The sequence below is a fragment of the Mytilus californianus genome, unplaced genomic scaffold, assembly GCF_021869535.1.
Source record: "Mytilus californianus isolate M0D057914Y unplaced genomic scaffold, xbMytCali1.0.p SCAF_11, whole genome shotgun sequence".
Lineage (NCBI taxonomy): Eukaryota > Metazoa > Mollusca > Bivalvia > Mytilida > Mytilidae > Mytilus > Mytilus californianus.
In genome coordinates, this window is record NW_026262593.1 from 45,761,583 (window position 1) to 45,774,041 (window position 12,459).

The following is a 12,459-nucleotide window of genomic DNA, read 5'->3' on the forward strand; positions in this document are numbered from 1 at the left end:
ATTATTTGATAAAATTGGCAAATATACTATGTTAACATTAAATTCTGAAATGTTATTGTCAGTTAACATTTGAAAAAAAATAGTAGCACTATCAGTTATCAATTAATTCAAGCTGTCACAACTTCTTTAAAATCCCCGTTTGCTCGATATTTCAAATATCACATCGTTTCAAATTTCTAATAACATGCATTTTTATTAACCGGATTTACGAAGTAAAAATCGGTTATCGATTTGGGGATGTACGGTGGGTGGGCGGTCATCCAGGCGGGCGGCTGCCAAACAGTGTCCGTGCATTTACTCATGAACCGTTTAACCAAAGCTTTTCAAATTTTAATATGTTGTTACTGATGACAAAAGAGAGGTCAACTTCAATATTGACGATTTTCACTTTCACCGTTCAGGAGTTATGGTTCTTGAAAGATTGAAAAATGGTGTTTCCAGTCGTGTCCGTGCTGTAATTCATGGACCGTTTAACCAAAGCTTTTAAAATTTTAATATGTTGTTACTGATGACAAAATGGATGTCAAGTTTGATATTGACGATTTTCACTTTCACCGTTTAGGAGTTATGGTTCTCAAAGATTGAAAAATGGTGTTTCCAGTGGTGTCCATGCTTTAACTTGTAAACCGTTCACCCAATCCTTTTAAAATTTAAATATTTTGTAACTGATGACACAATGGAGGTCAAGTTTAATATTGATGATTGTCACTTTCACCGTTCGGGGGTTTTGGTCCTTGTGATATTGAAAAATGCCAGGACACAAATAAATGTAAAAAAAAATGCGGTTCGCTGTCACTCTGACAGCCTCTTGTTAATATCTCGTATATTAACACATTGTATTTCATTTTGATTACGTTATAACCTAACGCAATTGCTTTTATAGAATCTAAAACATGCATCCTCAAACTATGTATTATAAATAACCTAAACCTTGGTTATATATACATATGTTTTATGCATTTATCATGTATATGGACACGAATTTTGTAGTACGTGTAGAACACAATCTTATGAAAATGGTCTTGTTATTGTCAAGTTTTCCAGGATATGACTTTAACGTTACAAATTTCCGTTACCCATATGTTATATTTATAAATTACCTAACAATTTAATTTTGACACACCATTTAGCATGTTAAGTATGTAAATATTGTTAAAATGTTGAATGAAAAAGGTTATCTGCATCCAATTGTACTTGGATAGGGGCAAGCTCGATGAAGCTATTTCCATTTAGAGATTCGCATAGTAAATATTTTTAATATTTTCATGCTTAATAGCGTGTTTAAATTTAATAAGGGAGTGCCTGTACCAAGTCAGGAATATAACAGTTGTTTTCCATTCGTTTGATGTGTTTGAGCTTTTGATTTTATCCATTTGATAAGAGACTTTCCGATTTGAAATTTCCTTGGAGTTGGGTATTTTTGTTATTTTACTTTTTACATTGTTCGGCAAACTTATGTTATGATATCTTGAAATATTTAATCCTTGTACTGTATAAAGCACACTCAAATTGACTTGTACATTTTGCATTGTTATTTATATGCACTAATAAACATACTATTAGTTACATAGTGTGCTAGTGACCTAATACGATATATATGGGGTCAGTAAATTCCATATGGGGTGAGAGCACACTATGTAACGAATTTATCTTACCGACTACCTTAACATGTGGTATCAAAGTGATCAAGTCTTCAATGCCGTTAGTATTAAGAACCTACTTCCATTGGTCTATACAAAAACAAATGACAACAATACAATAACTACTTGTTAGCTTAAAATGTGTTTTAAGAATTTATTTCAATCGTTCATCATCAATTTTCTTCGTCTGTTGAAACCTTTAAGATTTTTCGTCAACACCGTGTTGTTTTAATAAAGGGACGTAACACCACTACTAACCGTGAATTGAAATAAGCCCCACCTATTAACCTAATATGGAATATACGCGGTCTCCACGCTGTTGCTTTTAACCAATCATATTCCTAGAATTGTATAGGAGGTAAGATAAATATATATATTATAGTATTTGCTGATTCAAGAGTTCAGTATATGATATTTTAATCTCCAAGAAATAACTTTTCCTGAAACTAGTCAAATCCAATGAAACATAATTGGAATTGTATTTGTTTCAAGTAAAACATGTGCCTGGTATATAAAAAATAAGGAGATTTGGTATACTCCAATGCAACGTATAACACATATCCAAGACCAACACGATTTTGGCAGCATAGCGTGAGGAGGGTGCTCGATTTCTCATATAATTCAATGAACTATTGCCGAGTGTTCATACTAAGGGATGTTTTAACAGGGACATTGTCCCAGAGGCAATGTGTACCAGATGCACAGATCGACATTGCTTCTACTATTGATCGTACCACATATACCACAAACCTCAAGGAATTGGCTGCATAGAGTATGGTTTCGGAGGTACTCAGTTTTCCGCTTTAGCTCAAATAAATTATACTCTACTGGCCATGCTAAGAAGTACCATAGTACCTAATGCAGAGTTGGGCGTTGCCTTTATTTGCATTGTATCACAGATACACCACAACTATTGGTGTCGAAGTAATCTATTGTTGTTCATACTAAAAGAATTTCTAACTGGGTCAGAGAAATAGATATAGAGGTAGAAATTGGCTCTATCATGCACCGTACACTGCTAGCTTAGACCTGTCTGGCAGCATGTTGTTTGGGGATGAGGGCAATCAGTACGTTACACAGCTTAAATCAACTATTGCTGGCTGGAAACACCTTGTTCATAGTACCAGAGAAAGAGGTATGCATTACCTGTACTATACACTGTACCTTAAATACTCAAGACATTTCGATAACTGACTGCATATGCTGGGAGGAATTATATTCCTAGTACGTCACATACTTAAACTCGACTTTTGACGGCTGACCGTACAAAACAGTACTCCATCTGGACCATAGTACCAGAGGCAGAGGTGGTTGGCTCATAGGGTGGGGTGTTCGTAGTAGTACTACACTATATTAACTTTAACCTACAGCCAAAAAAGATTCTTCAACTGTGACATAGTACCAGATACTGAGGTAAGCAATGCCTCTACTATGCATTGTACCTCAGATACACATCACATTCTTGTGTTTTACTGCATAGGGTTTGGATGTGTCCGGTTTGTCATAAAACACAACTCAACTATTGCCGACTGCCCTTACAAAGAGGTTATCCCTGGCAATACCAAGACATTCCCTACGTGTGCCGTTATTCAAAAAGAAGAGGCAAACATTGCCTCTGTTCTGCATCGTATCTCAGATACCCAAAACCTTCGGGAGTCTTGTCGCATATATATTTTGGGTTGCGGATATACCCATTTTGTCACAATCCTTTTTGACTATATCCAACTGACCACACTAAGAGATTTTCAGCTTGGTTATATTACCAGAGGCAGAGGTAAACATTGCCTCAAATTTATTCCATTCTACAGGGAATCATTAACCGTCAAGGGTTAAGCTGCATAGCGCTCCTTAGAAAGAAGGAACATACAAGTATCCAGTAATCAGTTCATAGATGTGACCTTAATATAGCATTAACTTTTTAAAACTCCTTTACCTGGGTTTTAGATTAAAGTCAAATAGTACATGTAATATTTCTATTTTATATTAATGACATTTATTTACATGTAATAACAAATTTAAATAGTTACGAGTCATGGTGTTAATCAAATGTTCTAGTAACAGCACGTGTATTTATTCTACATTTGCATATATGACAAGCCGTTTTTTTTATACGAATGCCATTTTCAAGATATCTTGAAAATCAAGTGATAAATAGGAAATATTTAAAGGTAAATAATATATCTTATGTTCTAGTTCACCAGACTTAACGGACATACAGTATTTTTACACATGTATGAGCTCTCCTTGTGAAAGTATCATACTTTTGAAAATAACAATGATTGAATAAGTAGATTATATATGTTTTTTGTTATTGTTAAAACTGTTACTTTTTCGGAAATAGTTCTTGAAAATATATCCTTTATGCAGTATCAGATCCCATCGTCCGTGTTTCTTGAATAGTCTATCATTTATACCAACAGCGGCTGTAGCAGTCACACCACTTGCAGCAGCCACACCGCCTGCTCTCAAACTGTGTAAACCAAAATCAGATTTTTCTAGACCTAGAGATTCAAGAGCGTCTAACAACAACTCTCTTGTCCTTAAATAAGACAAGGGAGTGCTTCCTCTTAATACATATTAAAGTGATGTTTGCTGTGGTAATAAATTCTTTAGAATTTTAGAATTTATTGCTATGTTAGCTTGTGATAAATATGTTTGTAACATAAGTAACGGACAAATAATAGAACTAGTCTTAGAAATTTGGAAATTAATACTAGAACTTTCCTACCATCTCTGTGTTGGTCAGTCTTACTTTGTTCAATAAATAAAGACATATATATAAGTAGGATAAAACGGTTTATCTGATCTTTTCAAATTGACAAGTAAGGGAAATCTTTCAAAATCCTACAAAGCTTAAAAGACACATACAGATGATTCTTCTATGATTTACAGAACTGAATTTGTTTCCATATTTTTGTATAATCTGGTACAGAATTTCCAGTGTTATAGGCTCTTTCTTATGCACAGTGTAATGTCTAATTGTCCTGTGAACTCCTTCTTTAATTGATGTACATAAAAAAAAGAATTACATTTGTCGTTTAATTCGGCTAGTTTATGTGACCAGCTAATTGCATAATGAGCTCCTTCAAATATAGATGCAGATTTGTGTGTTTTACATAGACGGATCAGATATAACGACAAATCATAGTCTGGTGCTGATAAAGAGTTAAAATTAAACGAATTATACTATCCACAAAAATTGTTAAAAGTGTACCTGTAGATCTTTCGAGTGTCATCAGCTCTAGAACGTAGACACAATTCTGGAATACATTTTGGTAAATTGTTTAATGGCTGAGTGTTGAAAGTATTTCTGATGACCAACTACCAACGCTGAAAATTCTGAAACATGTAAGATTAAAAAACAAATTAATAAATAAAAGAGTATACACAAGTCATGTCAACATAAATGAATGCGTTTGATATATTATTATTATTACCTACCGTACAGTTAAGCCTTGTCAGATTTCTAAAAACGACCTCGCTATCATTTCCATAGCCTTGTAAACATGTTCCATGCATGATAATGTCACAATAAGACAAAACAGTCATCTACGTCATTCTTAGCCTAGCGGCTAACATATCAAAATTAAACGTGTAGCTTTAATACAAAAATGGAACTCGTATTGTTCCCTTGAAGAAATATACACTGATCACTGAATTGTTTATAATTTTATCAACTAAATAAATTATATGGACTATTCAATTATTTTTATTTTATTTTCAATTTTGTATAATGCTTATCTAGCTTCTTTCCAGGGATTTTGAATTTGAATTAAATAGCTTCAATTTTGTATCAGCAAAATTGACAAATATATCAATGGTATAAGGACCCAATAAGTTATTCATGAATTCGAAAAAAATCTGGAGATGTTTGCCAGGTATCTATATCTATCATTTTAGACAGAAAAATCTGCCTTACAGTTTTCTGATCTAGGTACTCATGATAGTGGATATAAAATGACTCCTTACTTCGAGCGAAATTTTAAAATATCATACGCCAAACACTGTAAATTCATTTAAGTGCTACCTTTAATGGTTACTTTTACACAGCTTTGAGTATCTATGTGCCATCATACATCACTAGTTTTTAAAACAAATTTAAATGAGAATAGCTCTTAGTTCTCGCCAACTGGAACCCATGTTTTTTTCGTATTTACTCCATATTGAATGAAAAACTTGTTCATTTTACTCTACAGTAAAAGCACCTGCTTCTTCATTACTAGCATCTGAATACACCACTAAATTTGGTAGAGTATCATTCACAAAATTCTTCTGATTCAGATTTGTCTAACTGTTTGACAAAAATCTATAAATCTACCATATAAATGCCTTGTCATTAGGCTAGTACCATTATCCACAACAAGTGAAATAGTAATAATTCTGCATATGAAATGTGCTATCTGACGATCACTTATGTTATGAATATTGTTTTCAAAATATTGTCAAGTAATTCTTTAGTATCATTAATTTTCATCTACGTTCGAGCATAAGCGTACCGAATCCCTTATCACATGTATCAATCACAGCCATTTCAGACACCGGACTGAATTAAAAATAGATTTGTGTTCGTTTATTAGGAAAAACCAGCTAATTATAAAGAGCACTTCACGAATTCAGACATATTTTGACATTCTATATACCCTTCTGCCATACCTAAATCATCACTAGGATAAAGTACCATATTTGCACCGTTTTCATGTCAATATTTAACCATGATAGGTCATAAACATTCTGTAGAAATGTAATGAGCTGAACTCAAACCAAAAACTTAAACTGAATGAAACAATGAAACACTTTGTTCCAAGAGAATCTTAAATATTTATGTTGACCTTTATAAAGGAAAAAAGGAAAATATCCAGAATTTAATTTAAAATTACAGTAATAATTTTTATATCTTTCTTTAAAACTGTCATTGAACTTTCAAATTTTGGAATTTTATTTTATTATTCAAAACGTGTAAACTCAATTAATAATAATAATATCAATATATTTTTCCCTGACTTTTGAATTGCAAGACTTAATGAGTTTTACTACAAAAGGCTGGCATGGTACTTCATGCAAGCATCCCTTTCTCGACTGTTCAAGAACAAAATCAGTATTTTCAATCGCAAATTTATTATTGCAAACATTCGTAAAAGTGGTAGACTCACAAAAAGAATCATATAACCTGATTTTATAGTATCAATTTTAATTTTGCTAGCTCCAATGTGTTCCCAAAAAGCTACGTTTTTAGATATTCTACTTTTGATGCCTTTAGGAACTTTAGACGGGTGTCACATGTGGAGCAGGATCTGCTTACCTTTTCGGAGCACCTGAGATCATTCCCCGCTTTTTGGTGGGGTCAGTGTGGCTTAGTCTCTATTTTTCTATGTTGTGTTTTGTGTACTGTTGTTTGTCTTTTTGTCGTTTTTCGTTTTTTATCTTTCGCCTCTCTTTTAGAAAAGTCAACTTTATCAAAATACATAACATTTTCGAAAATAATTAAGCTCATGTTACCATGCAACAAATATTCGTCTTCAAAAACTTATCTTATGTAGCTGGATTGTTCCTTGGTGCAAATTGTTTGTTGCTGCGAGTGCCACTGACCAAATTAGAAGCATACATAGCACATATCTTAAGACGGCTGGTTGTGATGTTGATGAATGAATCATATCTGCAGAACTAGCAGGAGTTTTGGAAAGTGTAGCTGAAGGCTTGGCATATGTTTTTTCTTCTCCTTGATGGTTTTTAGGGCTTTGTCTTTTCTCGTCATCCAAATCTGATACTTAATCGACGCACTTGTACTCACGAACCGTCGTTCAAATAGCTAGAGATTTAGCGGCTATTCTGATAAGCTTATTTCTTTTGCTAATGTTTGAGATATAGTCCAGAAAATAGATTAAGGGAAACAAAATCTTCTTTTGAAAAGCCTTTCTGTAGTTTATTTAGATCGATCAGCAAGGACTTCAGAATTGAAGGTAAATTGAAGTTGGTTTCTGTCACTCTTGAGTTTAACGGATAATTCTGTCTTCAAGTTAGTGGCTAAGGAGTCGTTGCCCAAAACTAACTTTTTCTTTCAAATGCAGAGATTTTAGAATCAAAGTGAGACGTTGACAGTTGAAAGCTGCTGTCATTAATTTATTGCTGTGGCACTGTTTGCTTGGTTACTACTGCCGTTACTAGGACAGGCAAACTAGGAAATGTAGCTTCTCAGTTTTGATCTAATGCAGTTGTATAGTCTACTTAATTTGCAGAAGAATTCGTATTCGTCTTCGGAACGATTGTCTGTCATAGTTTATACATTCAATGCTGTTGTATGTAGTATGCTACTCAGCGTAAGGCAGAACTTCGAATAATTACACTATCAATTTAATTTAATTTATATAAATTGGCAAGAACATGAAACTCGGGCCAAATCTTACGATACCTAGAATAGATATGTAATTCGGAGAATTGTATAATTCGGGGAATTATACCTGCAATGCGACATATTACATCAAACGGAAAACCATAAACCTTACAGGTTAAAAACAAGTTGATGTTAACAAATTAATAACACACGTGTTACACCAAAACAGATACATGACAGTGCTTACTTACTATTTATAAAAAGTATGTATAACCCAGAAAAGATATATCGTATAAACTAATTGAGAGGTCTTATATGTTATATAAGATATCTTATGAAGTTATAAAATTAGCGAGAAACTTAAATATTTCATTATTTTCAAATCAAATACGATATATCTTAAAGAATACAAGATATCTTATATACTTGAAATAGACTGATATGATCTTGAAATTGAATAAATGTAAAAACGGCATGTCAAATTGTATGACGACTCGTCAGCACTTTGATGAATATATACAACAGACACTATGGAGAATTAAGAAAAAAAGTGTGTGCAAAAATGAAATTAAAAGAAAAACATTTACATATTCACAAACTGATTTAAATGTCTAAAGGCTATGACTTTGAATCAATGTTTTAATGTGCTTTGTCTATATGCCTTTTTATGTTTCTTTATACATATAACGTGGCTCTACATGTACTTATACATCCCGTTGTTGTGTTATTGTGCTATGGTAAATTTTTGTATTCTTGTCTTTCATTTTTGATAATGTGCTTTGTCTATGTATCTTTTTGTGCTTCTTTGTTATATATTTGTTTGTTTTTATAGTGATTATGATGATAACACAATTTTGACTGATGTTCCTATTTTTGACATTTTTACCTATTATATGTCTGTTTGTTTTGTTGTCACATCGTTGTCAAAATAATGGAATTTGATGCAACTGTCATCCAGGTGAGAGGTTTAGCTAGCTATAAAACCAGGTTCAATCCACCATTTTCTACATAAGAAAATGCCTGTACCAAGTCAGGAATATGACAGTTCTTATCCATTCGTTTGATGTGTTTGAGCTTTTGATTTTGCCATTTGATAAGGGACTTTCCGTTTTGAATTTTCCTAAGAGCTCAGTATTTTTGTGATTTTACTTTTTACTGTGATCCTAATAAGTTGAGCTGAGAAAGTTTAATGGAAGTCATGAGTTCCACATACTGTGACTGGAAAAAGCTGATTTATAGTAGTGAAAGAAAGGGTCAATAGAGACAAACTCTATTGTGCCTTAACGAAGGTGTCATATCAGCAGGTGATGTCAAAAGTAAAGAAAGGGTCGGTAGAGACACTTTCTATGGTGCCTATAGGAAGGGTTCATATCAGCAGGTGATGTCATAAATAAAGAAAAGGTCAATAGAGACACTTTCTATGGTGCCTATGGGAAGGGGTCATATCAGCCGGTGATGTTATAAGTGAAGAAAGGGTGAATAGAGACACTTTCTATGGTGCCGATAAGAAGGTGTCATATCAGCAGGCGATGTCATAAGTAAAGAAAGGGTCAATAGAGACACTTTCTATGGTTCCTATAGGAAGGGGTCATATCAGCAGGTGATGTCATAAGTAAAGAAAGAGTCAATAGAGACACTTTTAATGTGCCTATAGGAAGGTGTCATATCAGCAGGCGATGTCATAAGTAAAGAGAGGGTCAATAGACACTTTCTATAGTGCCTATAGGAAGGGGTCATATCAGCAGGTGATGTCATAAGTAAAGAAATGGTCCATAGAGACACTTTCTTATGGTGCATATAGGAAGGGGTCATGTCACCAGGTGATGTCATAGGTAAAGAAAGGATCAACAGAGACACTCTCTATTGTGCTTTTACGAAGGTGTCATATCAGCAGGTGATGTCATAAGTAAAGAAAATGTCAATAGAGACACTTTTTATGTTGCCTATAGGAAGGGGTCATATCAGCAATTGATGTCATAAGTAAAGAAAGAGTCAATAGAGACACTTTTTATGGTGCCTATAGGAAGGGGTCATATCAGCAGGTGATGTCATAAGTAAAGAGAGGATCAATAGACACTTTCTATGGTGCCTATAGGGAGGGGTCATATCAGCAGGTGATGTCATAAGTAAAGAAAGGGTCCATAGAGACACTTTCTTATGGTGCCCATAGGAAGGGGTCATGTCACCAGGTGATGTCATAGGTAAGATCAATAGAGACACTCTCTATTGTGCCTTTACGAAGGTGTCATATCAGCAGGTGATGTCATAAGTAAAGAAAATGTCAATAGAGACACTTTTTATGTTGCCTATAGGAAGGGTTCATATCAGCAGGTGATGTCATAAGTAAAGAAAGAGTCAATTGAGACACTTTCTATGGTGCCTATAGGAAGGGGTCATATCAGCAGGTGATGTCATAAGTTAAGAAAGGGTGTTAACCCCAAAGATGAACCAGGAACAGAATATGATCACTTTTGTCCTTGAACCGACAGTAAAGTCCCTGTGAATGTGGGGCGTCCGTTTGATCGTGTTTGATGAATAAATAAGCAGCCACGTCTGGTCAGAAAGGAGATTTTTTTATCCTTTATCTCGTGAAGAACTCGAGATAGAGTACCAGGCTCTCTGCACGTTAATAACCCTTGAAAGAACTCCTCCTTGAAGGGTCTATAGGTGGACTGTTGCAAGGCTAAATTTCAATTTCTCTATCCAATATACCCTCATTTCCCAGTGGTATTTCAAATTTCTCGACATTCATTTCGATTAAAGACATTCCGGTTGCATTCATTATTGATTCGTAACGTGAACCCTTAAGGGCAAGGCAGAATACAAACAAACAAAATGAATAGTTGATATTTTCTATTACCAAAATCACAAAAATCACAATATACATCAAATGATCTTAATGTTATTATATGCACTTATCCTCGACTAAAGTATTGTATCCATTAAACTATTAAATGTCACTTATGTTAGAAATAAAATACTCCAAATAATATTATTGCGAATTGTCATTGTTCATATCTCTAGTTCTACTCCTTTCTAACATGCCCGAGGTTCCGTTTTCTTGGCTTTATATACGAATCCTCGTCGGATCCATAGACGGATCTTCCGGCGGATCTCTTGAGCTCCGACTGGATGTTCAACATTGAAAATACGCTACATATTTGTTATCATCATGAGCATGCATGAAATATTTGACACTGAACGCAAAACAGACTAATCTGATTACAGTAGTTGTCGTCTGTTTATGTAGTTCATACGTGTTTCTCGTTTCTCTTTTTTTTATTAATTAGACCGTTGGTTTTTCCGTTTGAATGGTTTTACACTAGTAATTTTTTGGGGCCCTTTATAGCTTGCTGTTCGGTGTGAGCCAATGCTCCGTGTTGAAGGCAGTACCTTGACCTATAATGGTTTACTTTTATAAATTGTAACTTGGATGGAGAGTTGTCTCATTGGCACTCATACCACATCTTCCTATATCTATATACAATAGATAAATTTAATATTACTCTTAATATCAGTGTAAATTAAATGTACTTCTTCTGCTATTACTGTTGGGGTATATGTTGAATAATTGAAAATGAGTTATTGATAAAGTAAATCTTAGTACACACGAAAAACAAAGATAAAGCCAATAAACACTAGTGATATAAAGGTTCCTCTATCAAAATATATGTGATTTAAATAAGTAATAATTGTATGTATTTATACAAATTAATCATAAAATACATTTTCACCATAAAATTGAGAATGCAAATGGGGAATATGTAAAAGAGACAACAACCCGACCATAGAGAAGATAACAGCCGAAGGCCACCAATGGGTCTTCAATGCAGCGAGAAAATCCCGCACCCGGAGGTTGACCTCAGCTGGCCCCTAAATAAAAATGTGTACTAGTTCAGTGAAAAATGGACGTCATACTAAACTCCAAAACATATAAATGAACTAAAGTTAAAAAGTATACAAGACTAACAAAGACCAGAGGCTCCTGACTTGGGACATGCGGCGGGTTAAACATGTTTTGTGAGATCTCAACCCTCCCCCTATACCTCTAGCCAATGTAGAATAAAGAAACACACAGTAATATGATTACATGATTACCATGATAACATTGAAAGTATAAGGATATATATTATTTTCGAATCAAGATATTTTAAGAAATTGTGCCAAAACCTGTAATTTTATTCTGAAAAGACGCCGAGAAGTTTTACATTGTAAATAATAATTGAATAATTATGTTGTATAATTTTACCATTCATGTTTAACATTTATTAATGTACATACATGTTGTTTTGGTTGTTATCGTCTCTCATAAATCTGTACAGATTGGCTTATGTATACAAAATGTATCTTTTATAAATGTATTGTGTAATTTTATACATCAGGTGAGACGTAAATAAAATATTGAATTGAATTGAATTGAATACCCTATATTTATCATGATATCATGATCACCATAAACGTAGTCAAATTTCAGAATGACTACCCTCCCCC